We start from the raw sequence: 17,488 nt of genomic DNA on the forward strand, positions 1-17,488 counted from the left end.
GTCTCACTTTGTGATCAGGGAATTATTTATAAACGAAGGACCAAGAAGACTTTCACTTGTTACAGACGTCTAATAATACCAGCCAGGTCGGTGTGTTGCACCTTGACCTCAGAAGGCACGTGTGCACCTGCGTAATGCTCGATGTAAAGCAAGTACTTTACAATGTTCGCACGTGTGAAAGTACGTGAAACGATTTATGATAAAGACAACTAAACGCGATAAAGATACAAACATGTGAATCATCGAGTTACACTTATTAACGTTATTAGTATTGGCTTAATTAATCGAATGAATTTGTAATTACATTAATTCTCGCAAGGTATTTTACTTTGTCATTTACTGTTTAGACGTACGCGAAAAAGAAAATTCTACTTAATTCTTTAACAGATATATTATCATTATCACGAATAATTTGAAATGCATTTTAAAAAACGACAATCTTGGTATAGTTTGAAGATAAGAACACGGAAGAATGCAGAATTGCCGGTTTTACTGAGGAAACTAACGTGTGTAGTATGATTTGGCTATGAATTACACGTGTTCGCTCGTACCGGTTGACGACGCGATCGATGCAGGCGATGACCCGATTACTGTGAACGTCGGTGCACGTGCCTGCACCGAACTAAAGCTATAGAGCCTCGGCATGACTTCTCGTCTCCCCTCGACCGGTTACCCCGACTACTTTGACCTCAGATTTCGTCGCACCACGTACGACTATGAAACAATACTGATAATCGCTTCAAGAAACATGCATAATCCAATTGCGGCTACAATTCTCGTGATATACCATAAATGAATGAATGAATAAACATATACATGTACATGTATATACGTATAACGTATATAGCGCATGTATGGACGCGTATGTACATCTTCTACTGAATTTTATTATACGTATACTCATCGGTATAAGGAGGATAAAATACTCGGAATATACTCATTTTTACCTTCACCACATATACTTATCTACTTAATTTGAAAGTTACTTCAAAATGAAGTTTAGATAATATATGTATAATTACGTTCTTTTAAGCAATTTCATATAAATCTGTAAAACTTTAAACACCAATCATCGCAGTTGATTGTGTAATTTACCAAACTACCAAATTACGTAAATTATCAGTTATTATATTATATTCTCATTTCTAGACTTAAGAGAACGGACGTAAGTTATCCTTTAGGCTTAAATATTTAGTCGTGAAAGTGTAAAAAATCCTTCCTGCGATCATCCGACATTTCTGTGCCCTCCGCGAAAGTCCATCGAATTCGATGAGCTCGAGTTTAGCAGTATGATCTTTTCCATTAAATGAATAAGCCTAAGTCGTCGATGCACGTGGCTCAAGATAAAAGAAACGTAACGGTAATTTTGATTCATGACGAATATGCCCACGATATTTCACGAGGGGAACAGCTGTGACATATCGTAGGTATCGTATCTGAGCGTTCGTGGATTCGCACCCAACACGCGGGCAAAAGCAAAGTGGTGGCATTACAATACAGACATTCGTCAATGGCAACTTCCCGTACGAACGAAGGTCAACTGGGAGCTCTACAATCGGATTATTCCAGAGGGGTTGCATCGTGGGCAAATAGAGAAGGAGAGAAGAAGAACAGGAGAGAGTAAAACAGTGAGGAAACTGGATGGCCTTCAATAAGGGTACACGTGCTAAATTTTTGGTTCATCTACCGCCTTTCGCTTTGCGTCTCCGATTTCCGCAGATTCATTGCGTTCGTCGATTCTGTAATCTGCGCGCTCCGCACGATTATTTTTGTCGCGGAAACGATAGCAATTTTTCATTTAATCCTACATAGTAACAACGTAACTTGGAAGTTAAGTTCTTACTTTCTATGTTTCTCTTTGTATGTCTATATTTTTTAAATGTTATGTTACTTATTTATTCAAACGAAATTGGTTTTTGGGAATAACTGTAACTATTATTTAAATATTTTATATTTTACATTTTTTATTATTTCTATATTTTAAAGTTTGTATCCCATTTCCGACGTTTATTTTTCAAATATAAAATTATCGAAATCGAAAAATTATTCGATTTATCCATGAAAATGTGACAATGATGAAATTATAGCCAGGTGATGGTAACACATTTTTGATACTCGCAATAATCGGCACGTTCCTGTAAAGTTTTCGAGATAAAAGTTAGATAGGGAAAATAAAATTGTTTGATAATATGATGCAACTACGTGAGAATCACGAGTGCGAAGCTAGGGAGAAGTGCAAGGCCTTCGACGAAGAAAGGCACACGTGTATCTCGTTTCGTCGATATCCGCTATATTTACGGCTGCACAGTGCACACTACGGCCACGTGTCATATTCGAACTCTACGGCAATTTTCCAAGAATTTATCGTGAGTCAACGTGATGCGCTGAATTTCTAGGACATCGTTAAAAATTGCACGTGCGCGTCTAGAAATCCTCTTTTAAAGGAAGATCCAATTTATTATGTTGGGAAACGCGTTTCGATCCACTCTCGTAGTGGCGATAAATAACAGGATAAAAGAATGAATGTAAATGCATAATAATGTAAAAAGGAAGAACACGAATTAAAAATGAAGGTACCAAAAGAACTGCGTTGACTAAAAAGTTGCATAACAATTTTTAAACATTCATACACGAGTATGCATGAAATTCGTAATAAACATGTAATAAAAGTATGTGACTTAAAAGTTGCATTCGTATTTTCTATAAATGTATTATTTTACTGATTCTTGCTTTTTAAATTAAAATAAGAAGTTGTAATCAACTGGCAGCTTTTTTTCATAAGTAAGCAAAATTTTGGCGTTAAATGATTACCTCACATTCTTCAATGAAACTTCAACGATATAATCACGTACTAAAAATTTGCAGTTAAAGCATAAAATAAAAAATATGAATTCTGAAACAATATATTTGACACGGAGAGCGAAGTTTGCAGTAATGTAAGGGAAATCTGTCCGAAAGCTACGAATCAATCGCGTTTTCGTGAATTTTTCTTTCCAGTTGACTGAACTGGATCTTAAAAGGGGCGACGAAAGGTTCCATAGGTATTGCGCCTACCTATATAAAAATTTCACCGATACACGTGCTGAACTTACAGTTCAGAGGCATAGTTATATTTATCGTTGCGGCCATTCACGGCCTTTCCAAGGGTTACACGTGTAATACAACCTTCGTGAAAAACTATTTTGATTTTTTTCACCCTATTATTTTAAAAAAAGACCAAAAAGAAGCAAAAGGGAAAGGAAGAAAACCGCGTCGGCACGTGTCAGCGTTGAACGTTGAGAAGTAAAAATATTGTCCGTATAACAGCATGTACGCCCATTCTCACATGTAGTGAGAAATAAACCATAATTACATTTTTATTTCTGGAACGGAATTTGCTATTTTATGATGAAACTAATTATTATATGAGACTGAATAAAATATTATTTAGAATGTGATAGTTATTAGTTATAACGTAATAGTTCTTAAATGCAATATTCAACAAATATTTATGAACAATAAGTACAACCTCTGAAGATTACACGAATCGTTCATCTTCCTTTAGAACATTGTATTATGTCTCTTTCAAAACAAAGATAAACAAATGTATGTACATAACAGTGTATAATTAAGCTGTAGTCAGTAACTTGCATTTTCAAATGGAATAAAAAGTAAACACGATTCAAATATTGAAAGAATTGAGAGAATAGAAGAAAAAAGGTTGGGTTAGGAATTTTAACAACCGGAAGTATTATATTAACGATTGCGCAGGATAGGCACATTCGTTAACTCACTGTTTTGATAAAGCAGAATGGCTTGACGATAAAATAATTGTAAAAAAAAGCAGATAAAGTATAAATAATATTTTATATTAAATCAAAGAGGTCATTGCGTAAAATAAAATTCTATTATCGTTCTTTCGATTAATTCATTCAGTCGACATTTAAAAAAACATCTCATGCGAGATTTCGCGACACGCATGGAGTTCGTTTTACGTGCCACGTGTCGAACGCTCGAGGAAAAATGATCTTATTAAGTATTCCATTCAGGCATGCACAAGCTGTCGGTATCAGAAACTCATAAGAATGACTAGATTGCCTGTGTGACAACATTATCGATTGTTTATTACCGTTTCACGAGCTGTACGAGATCTTGCATGAGATACATTCGAAATTTATCACTCTATAAATGACCGTGTTACCGAGACTGACAATCTGCATACAGAATTTTAATTGAGAGCCTAATTTGAAATGGCCAGAATGTCAAATTCATCTTTCGTCGACATTTACCGCAATGTTGCGACTACGATTACAATTTGTAAAGAAATGTTAATGTTTGGCATTTATCATAATCTTAATTTTGAAGGTGAAATTATGAGATTCAAAAATAACTGTATCTATAAATCTTTCAAGAATATTGATAACCTAACAAATCATAAATTATAAAAAGAAGAACGAGATAAATTTTAGACTAAAAAAACTACACGCGCTCCGTTTCTTGAAATTATCAACGTAACCGCCTCTGATATCATCCCTAAAAAAAGAGTTATTCAGCAAATTGCGATGAAAATCGATAAAAGAAAAGAAAATTCATCATTTATTAAAAGAAAAATATTGTAATTTCCTGCGTCATTACAAGATTTTAAGCATAATTTTAATTTCGATTTATTTCCCTTTACAGGAAGCGAAAATTCGGCCCAGATAAAACATTCTGCAATCGCGGTACACACATTGGACCGAGATAAAAGGGAGTTAGTAAATATGACGCAAATAATCGTATCCATACGCCTTTAATTCAGACATTATCATTAAACGCGCTTAACGTAGCTATCAAATAAGTAAATATGTATGCAGTCATCCAAATGGATATGATCATCAAATATGCAAAATAAAACAAAATCAAGAGATAAAATTTTATTAATTTTATTAATCTATCTATGGGATGATTTGTTTTTTCAATTACTCTGTTAATTATTTCTTGTGATATATTCTTTTCGATTATTTGTCAGAAAAAAATAATATCATAAGATTTGCAGTTTTCAAACTGCACCGTTAGCAAAATATCGATCCATTAAATGTGAAAGATTAGCGAATTGCAGGTCGCTGCATTCTGTGACTTCTACTTCCACACTCAAGTACAGCCACGTGCAGCTTTTCCCCCACCATCGAACATCTTGGTGTCTCGCCAATGGGTATATACCATCCCCACCCCGTAACCCGTGCTGGCTGACGATCGTGTCTCTCACACTCACACTACACGCACCCTTCGCGGTAAAAGGACGGGATATTCCCGTGGATACACGTGGCTACCGCTGTTGGGTTCGACGACCTCGCTTGTGCGTCCTCACGCAGTGCTTTTTGGTGATGTACCGGTGGGGGATGCGTACGATGTCCCCTTGTTTCCCCCCAGGAGGTACCGACTCTGCCGTCTGGCAACGTTTTCCTCGAGTAGCGACGGCTACCGTCGACTGTCTTTGACTACGAGTAAACGAACAAGCTAGTGCTTACTGCTAATCTTGATAGTCACGAGATGTACTCTCTGATGATAGACTGAGTCATAGCAAAAAAGCTAACATTCATCTAATTAAAGAAAGACAATAGCAGGAAAATTGGAACCGAATATTTCAAAGTCTTGCCGTTTATCACAAAAGTAATATAGCTGAAATTAAAGATCTAACAGTTTACAAAATTAATCACAAAACTAAAGATTCAAAGAATTGCAAAATAAATCGTAACGCTGCGTTTAGCTCTTAATTTTCATTCCGTTATAGCTTTCATAAAAATGAAAAGGTAGCAGAAATAGTTCTAGATTTGCATAATTTAGCATTTTTAAATCATTGGATATCTTTTTGATGTTGTAGTATATTTCAATTAGTTCATTCCCATCACTACGTTAAAGCAGAACATTGCAGTCTGCAATCAACGATCTTGCTCCTCTCGTTTTCCTCTTTCCTTTGGCCACCCACTTACTACTGTTCTATCGTCGTAACTATTTTTGCACGCAGCTTCGTCCATCCCTTTTGATCCTTACTTTTGGTTCCCAGTGGAGAGGGGGGAGGGGGAGAGGAGAGAGAATACGAGCGTGGAAAAAAGCACTGATGCATAATGCACACTTTGATCGCAGCAAGTATTTAAAGTTCCTATGAAGCTGTGTGAAATTAGAATATTCGAGACAAATAGTTTACCCTATTCATTAATTAATTTTTAAAACGTCCAACATTTTCTACAGTCGAATATTTCTTTCTTCCTTAAATAATTTTATGATTTATTTTATTTTTCTTTTCAAAAATCAATCTCAAATAATCTATCTTTTTAAGTAAATATTATCTCTGCCCATAAGAGTTATTAACTTCTCTTTATATGACAAAGTAATTATTCGAATAAACAGAAGCTTTATCAAATCTTTTAATTTTCATTAAGAGCAACTTCAAGATATGAAAAAGACGCGGATTAATCCATCACGTAATATCGACAATTTATCATTAAAATTATGAAGAGAAAAAAGATATATATGTATATATATGTTATTTTATTTAAACAAGAAAATTCCTCGTTCTTTTTACTAGACTAGTGCAAACAAAAGAAACACTTATTTATCTGTAACATCGTTCGTAGAAAAATATGTATTACTTTAAAGAACACGTGCGAATAAAATTCATGGGAGATAATACAGATATAGCAATGATAACACGATTTTTATGCTAGTCAGTTGTTACACGTGGATTCGTGCTAACAAGAATGGAAGAAATTACATTCTCATCCATGAGCGCGTTCGAGTACAGAATAGAATTTCGTTGTTCGATAACATGGGTGAAACAAGTGCGTGAACATGTAGGATAGCATTCTACGACGCGGATCACAATCTTTTGTTTTCGTTTATTCTTAGATAACATTTTAAAAGAAACTTATTAAAAATCGTAAGTGGGGCCTGGTGAAGATAGAATTTTCGAATGAGAAGTTTGCACGAAGTAAAGAGGCACGATACGATTTTCCATATAATATGCCACTTTAAACATAAAGAAAAGAAACGAAGATCGTGATTCGTTTAAAAAGACTGCATTGTTACTTTGTTTGAGTTCTTAGCCGTTACTTGAAACGTATTTCTAAGAAGTACCACTCGAGTACTTCATTCATAATCCACAAAATAAAATTCTTTGAAAGAACCTTACGATTCACTTACGAGATGCTTCTTTTAGAATATTTGTGTTGAATTTTATAATACTTGAGATGTATCTTGATTTGATGCATATATGTAAAATATTTATAAAGTTAAATAGATATTTATGTTTTTCTTTTCAAACTCCTCTTCATGCAAATTGATTATCAGATACACTTACGTTCATTTAACATGGTTACAATAGAAAATAATATCCTCATACTTTCTGTATTGTATATGTTTGTATGTGCGATGCGTACTATTCATAAGAATTATACCGGAATATTTTACCAGCAATCTAAACTAACTGTACCTTCTGTATAGTTTTTACAGTTCAGTTCTTTCAAGTACAAGCTATAACGTCTTACAGGTAATTTCGAACATTTCGTTGGTACCACCATTAGCATTGTCAAAGAATTAAATAATCGTATATAGATAGAGATACATACTGTACAAGAATTGGCGATATCATTACAATATTAATCATTCAATAGTAATTTCATATGACAAAAATGCACTTTGTATTAAAATATTGTCAAGATCAGTGCACCAGGAGAATATACCATATCAGTATCGCTCTGTTCCTACTATAATAAGATAATATATATATATGTATATTATCAATGCATCTGCATTGCAAGCAGTATCTATGTTTGATGTATTAGGATACTATGGATATATCTTTCTCACGAAACACGTAACAATGGTAAATGCAATTCTGATGAAACGTTAGATCGTACTTGAAGTAGAATAGAATAATTAGGATAATACATTGACTCGAGGAAATGCGACTTGGATCACAAAACGCGAAGCACAGTCGTATTTTGTAATATAAGAGAACGTTAAAGAATTTTAAATATTTATTGTTCGAATCATAACATAGGAAGAATCAAAAGAAGAGGAAAAACGAATACGCAAATTAAACGTGACCGAATTTCCGCTAACAAGACGGTACACGTAATATGAAATACGAAAGCACGATTGTTACGTGTTTAAACCACTTAACGAAATTAAAGCGAAGGAACTGCTTCTGCTTTGCGTGAGATATCCACTGAGCGGTTACGTTGCCTCACGTTGGCTACAATTGCGATCACACGTCACGTCACGTGGGTGTGCACGGCTGGAGTAAGTACACTGCAGTATGATAGTTCGTGTATCGTCATCAGCACTACGAAAATCGGAAAAACGGGGAGACATTCTTACCTTATTCACTTCTCAATTCTTCAGAATTTAAGTTAATACTATTTAACGTTTCAATGAATGTAATTCATTGATATTACGAATAGGTTACTTACTGAATCGGGCAGGATACGAAAAGCTTATATACAGGATCTAGTCGATTAACATGTAAAAACGGACGCAACGTGATTTCTTATGGAAAATAGGAAAAAAATACAGGATAAAATTTGTTCATTCTCAGCTTAGTTCCCGAGAAAATCGAGTTTGAAAATTTATCGAGTATATTTAAGCATGGCTAATGTCGGAACTAAATAATCGGCAAGAGGTTGTTCTACGTGTGAAAATAGGTCGAAAATTCAGAATAAAATTTTTCTGCTTAAAAGTTCATTTTCAAGCAAACAGAATTTGAACATATTTATTAAAGAATCAGCCTAGTAGATTCGTATGATAAATTTTCAAATTTATTTTTCTCGGAAATAAAAAGTCTTGTGAAGAAATATTATTCTACATTTTCGACTTACTTGTTCTCACACGTAAGTGACCTCCTGTCGATTATTTAATTTCGTCCAGTCCGGAATTAGCCATGTATACTAGCTAAACTTTCAAATTTGATTTTCTCGAAAACTAAGCCAAGAATAAAAAATTGTATTTCATATTCTTTTCTTATTTTTCCGCAAGGAATCACGTGAAGCCCGCTTTTACATGTTATTCGGCCGGATTCTGTATATGTATATAACCGCAGTTCGCATAGAAAGATAAGTTTACCGATTCTTTCTATTACATATGATTTGTTATATTTTGTATATCTGTATCATATACCTTATACCATTTGTATATGCCACTGAATATGTACTTTGTACTACGTTTAAGAATAAAAATAATATAAATTAAAATATTAAGAAAACGATATTTTCAAAATAACAAAATAGGATCATAAATGTTGTTTAAAATTGAACAACAATACCAAGAGCAAAAGCAAAATGTTATAAAACTTGTAAGTGTGAATGCAAGCCAATTTTAGATCAGAAAATGTGTAAATGCATTTTCGTTAAATTAGTGACTCGTGCATTTTATAAAATTAAATCGCACAACTGTCGGAAAACCTTGATTTTCTCAATACATATACCTAACAAAATCGAGGATTAGCTTCAATTACAATTGCCTTGTCTAAACTGTCTCTGACGTGACGATTTACTTCGTGATACTATACCAGGAAATTAACAGTATAACGTACACGTGTCTCCAAAGCAAGTGACTCAATGCCAGCCGATGATTTAACACAACGATAATGGGTATTAATATCAATGCTCGATAGACACGTTACAATTTTAACATCGTAATAAAAGAAGGAAAAGCAGATAAAAAGAATGAAAGAGAAACAAAGGAATTTCGCTATTATCGTTAAAAAACGATACAGCAGAATATAAATATCTTCATCTTATATAAGGATTATAAAATAACAGTCTATAGTCTATAGTCTATAGGAATATATCGTTATTATGTAACACTGATGATCTAATAATTGACGTATAATTGTACATGTATGCAAAATTCCTTTTTTTCAGCTCTATTTCATTAGTCTTAGACGAATTGGTCAATTAGCTTACATTAGTAAACATACAAGTACTTCTTATGCGATTAAACTAATATTATTAGTCGCAAGTTATAAATTATTAATATATTGTAGAAACAATTGCTACAGAAGTCCGTAACGTACAATTTGTCATTTATCAATTTGTTAATATTATCAGCTAGCATATTATCCTGCCAGAACAAGTTTCAGAATCCTTCAAAATATAGGAGGAATATAGGCGTAACGCACGTTCTGAATCGATAAATTGACCTATGACGAAACAACACGTAACACGATCAACGACGTGACTTAAAATCTGCAAGCTTCAACCGATTGTCATACGAGTTACACGTGTTCTGGCGCAAGTAATACTGCATAACCCGTTCCGATGCATTAGCAGACTCCTCTTGGTTATTAAGAACGCCGCCAGCCTAATTGCACGTGTTAAGAATTTTCAAGTAATTACGGTATATAGCGAACGTTCATTTAATATTCAAATAAATAAGTACATATTCGATTTATGCAAGAACTTTTATTGAGGGAATGTTAAAAAATAATGAATAATTTCGTATGAAAATTCAAATGCACTAAATAACGTATTAAATATATAACAAATACTTAGTAAAAATAAGTTTACACATCTTCAATTGAACTCGATTTATTTGAATGCTACATTCTCAACCAATAAACTCACAAAATTTTAACTTTAATTTTATTTTTTCAAATATTCTCAAGCTGAAACATTACCCAACATTAAAAATTCGTCGAATTTGCCCTAGGTAAGTCTTAAAACTTCCGTCAATCCGCCTTTTTAATATATATCAGAGACCTGTTAAACTCGTATCAAAAATCGAGCAAATGCGCGTCGTTTGTAAGTATATGATGCACGACGTTGCTATAAAAAAAGAATTGAACGCAGAAATTGAAATTCTCGCTGACCTTCCCGTAAGTACTTTTCTAGCCCTCGTTATACTCCATGTGTAAATGTCGTCCACGTGTGATCACGTATATCGGCGTACGTTTTACAAGTTCGAGGCTAAAATAAGTACTCAAGTAAGATGAAGCGTGGGCTGCTTCGCTTTTCAGGACACCTCGGATCCGACAGGAGATCGAGACAACACAACGCGGGTTTAAGTTTAGAGCAGAATCGTATGCTTCGCTGATCAATTGCGCAATTAAAGAGTGACCGAATGGCTGATCTGATAGAAACATACGACTGTTCGATAATGCGTGTTTGCCCATTCTTGAAACATTCCTGCAATAACAGCGATTTTTCAATACTCCTTTCCGTGATTCGTACAGCAAAAGCGGAATTGAAATTTAAGATTTCTTAGAACTGAAAACGTTGAGATTACAAGAATTTTTAAAAATATAATTAATATCAATTATTTGAAAGATACCTGTTAAGTCGGAGTATTTGGAAAAAGAAATTATATTAAATAGCTACATTAATAATTAACATTACGGTATATGAAATAACCATCTTAAATAGATTAATAAGTTTCAACACCGTCACTGGAACTTATTCTTATACATTAAAGGCACCTATTTACAGATTTTACACAATAAACTAAATATGATGCGTTTGCTAAGAGTTATCACTTAAAAGTTCTGAATTTATGAACAAATAATCGCTGTGTCAAGAATTATTATTTACAACAGGAAACTGACTTAAATAGATCGCACGTGGCGACATCAACGTACTATAGTTACTATATAAAATCTTATTCGGCTATAGAACTATACTAGTTCTGTTGATGCAATGAATATATTATTTATTTCACATTATAAATGCCACCGCATAGCAAAACTTACGTCAACATATTACCTACTGTATTATTTTCCTTAATATCTTATAAAAAGATATATTGCATTTAAAGGATATTATAGTATATCCATTTGTTTAACAAGTTATAATTTGAATGAATAATAAAATATGATAGAAAATATAGTAAACTTGGTTGTACTGATGAATCGACAATTTGACGATTCTTTATTGACAACTGCATATAGCATATACTAATTATATTGTATTAAAGTTTAAAATATAGGTTATATGTAAAATTTTGGTTCAGAAACTTTCAGGTTTTTTAATTTTAATCACATATGATAGGTCAAATAAATTAAAGAATAAATAGTGATAACCGAAATGTTTCATCGAAACGTGCAATGCTTAGTTACCAAGTGAGAGGTACAATTATATATAGATACAATTATACGTGTAGATATAGAACTACATAAATATTTTATATCATGTGATAACTCACCGATTTTACAGGATATTCTTACGATGCGGTACCAATGATTTCAAAACAAATTCAAATGGTCGACAAGATTCACCGTTTTGTTTCTCTTGTCAATCACCTCAGAGTTGAAGCTGTTTAAACGGTTCAGTTATAAAATCACTTTCGTATCGTGACGATTGAATTTACTCGGCAACAGACTCTCAAACCGCGCTTCTGACCGGTGTCAGAGCAAACTCTCATAAACGTCACTTAACGCGTGCAATAAGTCTTTATGATCGACACACACGAATCGTTCGTATTTTCCAATCGAAACAACGAATATTAAATCGGTTCATAGCGGGCAAAACGACAATGGCACGGGCTGTTTGTGGATTTTTCAGTCACAACCACTTTTCATTCTAAATAATTTGAAAAAACGATCCAAATCTACCGGTGTCCGTACATCGACTAACGGCGATCGAGTACCGCCATGTTATCCCCCCTCATGGTTGCAAGCAACACGGTCGCGCGTGCGCAGATGCACGATCCTCATGCACGCGCCTTGAGCTTCGACATTACGACAATCTCGATAACAAAAGCCATGGCACGTGCATCCCCACTTCGAATGAGATCTTCCGAAAGGTTCCGCGGGAAAGCAAAGCAGGACGCGCGTGCTTCATAGAATTTCGCCGTTTCTCGCGCCTGTGAGGTGTCAAAACACGAGCCCTTGGCTCTAGAGCGCTTTCCCAGACTGAAAGGGGCATTGACCCTTAAATAAAATTTGGACATGTTTTCTTAACCCGCAGATTTATGAAGCAGATTTATGAGGCAGATTTTCCTAGGAATGAAAAATTATAATCTTAATATTGAAATTAATTTTCATATTAAAAAATAATAAACTTGCCTTTGGAAATATCCATCTTGAAAAAAGGTGGACATTCAATTACAGGTTCCACAATTTTATCTATTCTGCATTTCAAAATGTCCTTAAAACAAAGAACAATTTGAAATTTATGAACTCATTAGCAACTTGAAATACGTAACTAATATCTTAATGTTGCTCTAGTTCGTTTTACATACGTATAATATTTATGATATTATGTGCACTGTATATATTTGTTTATGTAAGTTATTATATTCTAATGGTAAATACTCTTATTATACTGGCGTACAAAATTAAGAGATCATTAAATTCTCTACGAAAAATTATCGATATCCAAATCGATGTAACTTTGTAAAACAACCAATGACATGGCCTGATTCATTTTAAACAACTAAAGCTTCAAGTTTACTCTTTCGTGACGCTGTCTTCGTTTTCTCAGACTATTATTGATTTCGAAAATTTTACATATGCAAACGATTGCATGGAATTTAAAAAATTTTCTTCGAAGTTCATTTAAGAATCCTCCATAAAGCAAAGTCTGCCTTTTACAATGGCCTCAAAGAACTTGATGTACGATTTTCTTTGTCATTTTATCGCACTTGAAATGAAAAGTGAGCCGCCGGTATTGGAATAACTCAAGGTACATCACAAAGAACTGCATAGTCGGACCTGTACTTCGTGTAGTATAGAGAGTGTATATGTATGTTTAGTTTGTGAATTCAATGTCTGCAAGTGTGCACATAGTGTGTGTCTGTGTTATGCGCGTTCAATAATATTTCATAAAATTATGTTTTTCCAGACAGGGCACCAACATCCAAAAGTTATGTAGAAAATACAATCAAATTTCTCAAAGATATTCATCTATATATTTGTCTAATATCTTTGGAAATATTTAAAATAATATAGAAATAAAAACTCTCAAACATAGAGGGAGGGAGGAAAAGAATATAATTAATATTGAAGCTATAACTTAATACTGAATAGATACAATAATATTCTGGACAAGAACTTGTATGGTTCCAATATGTTTGCAATAATTATTCCTTTTGATCCCACAATTTCTCACAAATCTTGTAGAAAGTTTTCCAAATTGAATGCTAAATGTCAGAGTAACCGAAGAATTAAAGTTTCTCTAACGACACGTCGATTACGAACGCCATGTCGATCTTATCAAAGAGATCCCCGGTAATTTTAACGACATATGAAAAGCATCGGTTTGTGGAACCGCATATCATCGAAGCGATGTCATTCCTTCTACATTGAGAAATCAGCTGTCGGTACGTTTTCCGGTTATTTCGAAAATGATGACCGTTAATATTCAGCTAACCGTACCAGGTAGTCCAGCTGTCTGAAAAAAAAGAGAAAAAAGAAAGAATGGAAGTAAACTGCTGTAAAGATAACTATTGTAGTTATTTATGATGTCGTTAAATTATAATACTTTGCTCTATTGCCTTGTGTACCGTGATAAAGTAAATTATTGAACGTTCCTTTCTTAAAATTATCATGCTTTGATAATTTATTTTATTATACACAATTTGTTTTCTATTAACAATTACATTTAGATCTGTCGTCGAAAATAGGATAGATCTCATATCTTAGATATTCTTAGAAACGATATTAAGGCGTTCTATTATTCTTACAATAGAATTTAAAACCGCACGTGTTCGTTTTGAAGTATTTGGCGCGTGTCTAATGTAGTCAAACGGCGTCACGGCATATTTTTCCGTGACTGACGCTACCAATAGGTCATGAGAAAAATCTCGTACGTCATGAAAAGAATAGTAGAAATTAAAATAACAGTTCTCTCTCGCTCTTCTTCACCTCTCTTCCATTTTATCCATCTTTCTTTTTCTTTCATTTTACAGATGACGACCTAAAAGCATCGGCATATTGCGCAATAAGAATTTTAACATGTTATTTAAACGACCGAAATTCTATGACATCGTCTGGCTAAAAAGAAGGAACGGAAATTTATTTCTAATTATACATTGTTATATACTGCTTACAATTTTTCAGCCACACCTGATTCGACCGTCTAATATGTCTTTTACTTTATGCTTTCACTTTCATTTTATGGTGCTCCGTGTCATATTAGAAATAATATTTTTAAATGTTACATGTTAAATGCATTCATATTTAATACATTATAAGTGACACACATGTAAAGAAAGAACATTTTGTGCAATGTACATACATGATTTAAATATAGTAGATCTGGAATTATTAACGATATTACTCAAAATTCTTCAATTTTGTTGTAGTAGGTACAGAATATTAAAACCACTTAAACGCCTCCCGGTATCTTCCAGGAAGGTGGGAAACAAGGGTCGCGGTAATGATTTAATAGTGCGTATAAAGAGACATGTTTGAAAGTGAGAGAGAAATATCGATGTACTGCGATTATAAGGAGAGAAACAGATAGAGCAGGTCAAAGAAAGAAGGGGAAGGAAGTCACACGTGTATCCAAGTTCCCCACTACCGTTTGTTTCTCGACTGAAAGGAGCGTCCTTCGGCAATCTTCCCATCCCTTCTGGTCCTCCGACCATTTTCGACTATCACAATGCCTCCCCTTCCCTCCCGCTGCGGCAGAGATCGCGAGGATCTGTAACCAATCAGTGTCATTTGCAATGCCTCTACGGCTTGCACACTTAATCTCGGTGCATATTATTAACTACTCACGCGTACAATACTGTGATCGTTTCGCTATCTACACATAGATCTAAAGTCAATACAGATGACTTATTAATAGATTGTGCATGTGAATAATATAGAACGTTTTAAATATATACATATATATACGTACAATGGAATATCTGGAATTACCAATACGATAAATTCATATTCTTTTAAAGTTATTAAGCCGATGACTTCATTATAAATGAAACAATGCCCCAGCAGTTTATAAAGGCGAGATTATTAAATTTATTACGATTTAATAATTTTATTTATTATGATAAACCATTATTGTAATTATATTCTTTTTATTTTATATATAGATCGTAAGTTTTACCATTGACTAAGAATAGGACGCTGTATACTCATCTGTGATCTTAACTACACAATATTAAGAAAGAAATATATACATTCAATATTATAATAATTTTAATAAATTTCATAACAATTTTACTATTAATATCTTGGTATAATGTTATTATTAATGTTAATATAAAAATCATTATGAATATATAATTAAAAGTGCAAAATTGCAGATTACATTGACAATTATTTAGATGTAATATGTATTTACACGCAAGAATTTAATGTATATAATATTATAGCATATATAATAGATATCATTCATTATGTAATATATTAGATATATCTCCAACATAAAGTGTAGTAGATAAAATCAATATTGTTGAAATAACCTGTTTGATAAAATAATTACCCAATGATTAAAATTCTATATTTGACTTAAATCTCAGCTCACTCAAAATTAATGTTTAAGAATTTTTATATATGAGTACATGTGTGTGATTTATCTTTTTTATATGTTAATAATATAATCAACTTTATCGACTATGCATATCATCATTTTGTACAATGTTATTTTTTCATCTGAAGAGGTCATTGAGTAATTATTTTGAGGATATTGCTGCTTATTTTAAACAAACAAATACTTTACTTTTATATTAACAGAATTTAACTTATTTATTTAAACACTTCAACCTTTTAACGCGAATCTAAACTTTATAATAAACTTAGACAAAATTTTCCTCTGCGCTCGCCACGCCTCCGAACTCTTACCTCTAGCTGCTTATTAGCAAAAATTTACGCTGGTAACAAATTAGAATAATTGAAATATGTATGCAGTGTGATAAAATAATATATAGATAGTGAAGTAAAGTAAATAATGAAGCAAACTTCAAAAGTGTGCCGTGCCAACTACAGGGCAAAGAAATTCCCTATCTTACCAACTAACGAAGAAACCTATTTTATTGAGATTTATCAATGGTACATGGAAGTAAATAGGTTCCTGTCTATGCTAGTGTGGAACCACTGAGATCCTATATCTTTATCTTTTCGTTACGAAATCTCTCGTTATTACTTCCATTACTATTTCCATTACGTTTTCAATTCTTAGCGTTACCGTATAGTAGTACACACTACAAAATGGATCATACATAATTCAATAAAATAATATAAACAAAAAATGTTGTGCGTCTATTATTTTCTTATAAAACGAAAGAACTTACGGGACAACCTATTATTGGTATATTTCATAGTATATAAGATTTATAATAATCGTATCAGTCTTATATTCTTTAGTACTGAATACAAAGTTTTAAATATAAGTTCTTATTAATAGTTAAATATTCTATTCATTTCTTAAGTCCATTTCTTTTTGGCATTGAGCAAATAGAGACAAATCGAAATTATAGATTCAGTGTACTCGTAAATTTGAGTTACAGAGAGGACCACTGCTCGTAACTCTTGAACGAAATCCATTCGTTAGTCATGAATCTGGGCCTTTGTTAGCTCCCTTCTTTGTTA

General features: G+C 33.2%; 1 long non-coding RNA gene across 1 annotated transcript; it reads right to left on the reverse strand.

The window, feature by feature from the left end:
* Positions 1–13,226: 13,226 nt before the first annotated feature.
* Positions 13,227–15,746, reverse strand: LOC126918150 (uncharacterized). Its single transcript, XR_007711248.1, has 3 exons — positions 15,001–15,746; positions 14,635–14,867; positions 13,227–14,342 (listed from the first exon to the last, which is right to left on the reverse strand). It is a non-coding gene; the product is annotated as an uncharacterized LOC126918150 (long non-coding RNA).
* Between the last annotated feature and the right edge of the window lie 1,742 nt (positions 15,747–17,488).

Source organism: Bombus affinis, chromosome 7, assembly GCF_024516045.1.
Source record: "Bombus affinis isolate iyBomAffi1 chromosome 7, iyBomAffi1.2, whole genome shotgun sequence".
Taxonomy (NCBI): domain Eukaryota; kingdom Metazoa; phylum Arthropoda; class Insecta; order Hymenoptera; family Apidae; genus Bombus; species Bombus affinis.